The sequence below is a fragment of the Ursus arctos genome, unplaced genomic scaffold (assembly GCF_023065955.2).
Source record: "Ursus arctos isolate Adak ecotype North America unplaced genomic scaffold, UrsArc2.0 scaffold_13, whole genome shotgun sequence".
Lineage (NCBI taxonomy): Eukaryota > Metazoa > Chordata > Mammalia > Carnivora > Ursidae > Ursus > Ursus arctos.
This window is the reverse complement of record NW_026622797.1, coordinates 45,503,966-45,506,495: the sequence shown is the minus strand read 5'-3', so window position 1 is coordinate 45,506,495 and position 2,530 is coordinate 45,503,966. Positions and strand designations below refer to the sequence as shown.

The 2,530-nt window shown below is 36.7% G+C and overlaps 1 pseudogene; it reads left to right on the top strand.

The window, feature by feature from the left end:
* Positions 1–1,309: 1,309 nt before the first annotated feature.
* LOC113264643 (60S ribosomal protein L21-like) lies at positions 1,310–1,793 on the top strand (annotated as a pseudogene).
* Positions 1,794–2,530: the final 737 nt, after the last annotated feature.

Sequence of the window (2,530 nt, the reverse complement as noted above, 5' to 3'; positions counted from 1 at the left end):
AGCTATCAGTCTCAACTCTTAGTCAATAGGAAAACAAAAAGAAAAGGTCTAAGCTTGACGAAGCTAAATGACTGAAATCAATTTAATGTATGATAGATAATGTCCCTTACAGTGACCACTTTTGATTTCTTATTGACTTTTTTCTTTACAAAATGGGGGAGGGCCACTGTTGTTAAAATCCGTGAATACTCTTTTTTCATCTACTGGTAGTCCCTTATCATGATTAGTTCAAACGGTGCCACGTACTCATACGGCCAAAAGTGTATTAAACATTATATGTCTACCTTTTTAATGTGTTTGTATAGTTGTTTTATTCTGGAATAATGCTTAGGTTATCTGTGAATCACTCCTAGGCTTTTAATTTCCTGGAATAATTTAGAAAACTAAGAAGAAAAATAACAAAAGAGACAGACAGAAAGAGCATTTTTGACTGCAAAGGGAGAACTTCATCAGGAAGAAATAATGAAACATATATGCCAAGACAAAATTTCAAATATGATACCTTCCTCACTGTGGGTGCTTGGTTTGAGATGAAAAAGAGAAGAAGCAGTCCCATGCCCATTATCTAGTTATCCTTCAAATTACTGATTGCATAACAAGTGCCTAAAAGATGAGTACAATTCAGTCTTCCTTAAAGAGTTCATGAAAAAGTGCGGGACTGGTACATAAACATGTATGTGTGTGTGTGTATGTGTTTGTGTTTATACACATGTATACAAACATGCATATATACATGAGATGTATATGTGAGTATACTATTATACTGTATCTAAATATATTATGTATTGTAATAAAGTTATATACTATACCATATTATATATAAAAGTAGTACAAATCCAAGTTATTATATTGCAGTTAGAATTTGTAATACAAATGCAAAATACAAACACAATTAGAATGGAGAATACGCTTTAGCAGGTATATCTATATACTAAGATATTTATATTAGCTTGTTTTATTTGATACCACAATGGTATATAACCACCAGCTGTCAATCAAATATGTCAGTCAAAGCCAAATTTACACGTACACAAAACAGGCTTAAAAGGATGCAGCTAGAGCTCCTCACCACCATTACCGCTCTTGCTCTGGCAGGGGCCCACTTTCACTCTTGAAAGTAACTACACTAACCTGCTCAATAAACTCTATCCCCCCATTCTGGTCTCAGGTCTCCAATTATTTGGTGCACGTGGGTCAAGAACCGAATGACCCCGTGATACATATACTTGCACAACGCCTTGTTATTCCACATTAAAAGACATCTTATTTCTTCCTTTCAGCCAGAACCACCACCTTGCATTAATTCACCAAAATGACCAACACAAAGTGAAAGACGAGAGGCACCCATTATACGTTCTTTAGGCCTTTCAGAAAATACGGAGTGGTTCCTTTGGCTACATACATGTGAATCTACAAGAAAGGTGATATCGTAGACATCAAGGGGATGGAGACTGTTTGAAAAGGAACACCCTGCAAATGTTACCATGGCAACACTGGAAGGCTACAGTGTTACCCAGCATGCTGTTCACATTGTTGTAAACAAATAAGTTAAGGGCAAGATTCTTGCCAAAGAAATTAATGGATCTATCGAGCACATTAAGCACTCAAACAGCGGAGATGGTTTCCTGAAGCATGTGAAAGAAAATGATCGGAAAAAGAAGGAAGCCAAAGAGAAAGGTACTGGGGTTCAACTGACATGCCAGCCCGCTCCACCCAGAGAAGCACACTTTGTGCGAACCAATGGACAGGAGCCCGAGCTGCTGGAACCCATTCCCTAAGAATTCATGGCATGATAAGTGTCAAAAAAATAAAAGACCTCAAGGCTGTTCTAATAACATTTCTGTGGGATAGTCAGGAATTTGTCTTACCTATTCCACAAGGAAGAATGTGTATATAAAGTATTTGCCTAGAGTTCAAGATAAATCACAGTAGAACTGAATTTTTAATCAAATGCCCTTCTGAACTAGTTCTCTTCTCTCTCCCTCTCTGTCTGCATCTCTGTTTCTGTTGTTCTTTTTATGCGACTGGCTCTTTTCCTTCTTTTTATTTATTCGTTCTAGTTCTCTGTATTATATAGGATTACTTTTCATAATTTTTATTTGCTCATGATAATTTCCATTTCATCAAGTCATCCACATTGTTAGCAATCGGATGTACATGGTATTTTTGTTAACAGTGGTTGAGGGGCCAGCTGCTATGGTATGGGAGGTCCTGAAGGAATAGATATTAGTTATGGACCATCCACAAGGAATGTTTATAATTCCTTAGTGGAAACTGCCTGGTTTTCACTGTGGGTGCAAAAATAATTCTTTCATCTTGCCTCAGGGTTCAACATTTTCAGGTGGATTTTGAGAGAAGCCTCTTTCAGCAGTTCCATTCAGATTATCCATTTACCTGTTCTTTGCTTTCAATTTACCTTCATTTTAAACCATTTTGTACAATAGTACTAATAATCCTAGTCTGGTTTTGGAATTTTCTAGAAAAGCAGCCTGTCCAAATCGCAATAAGATATATAAATTGGACATGACTT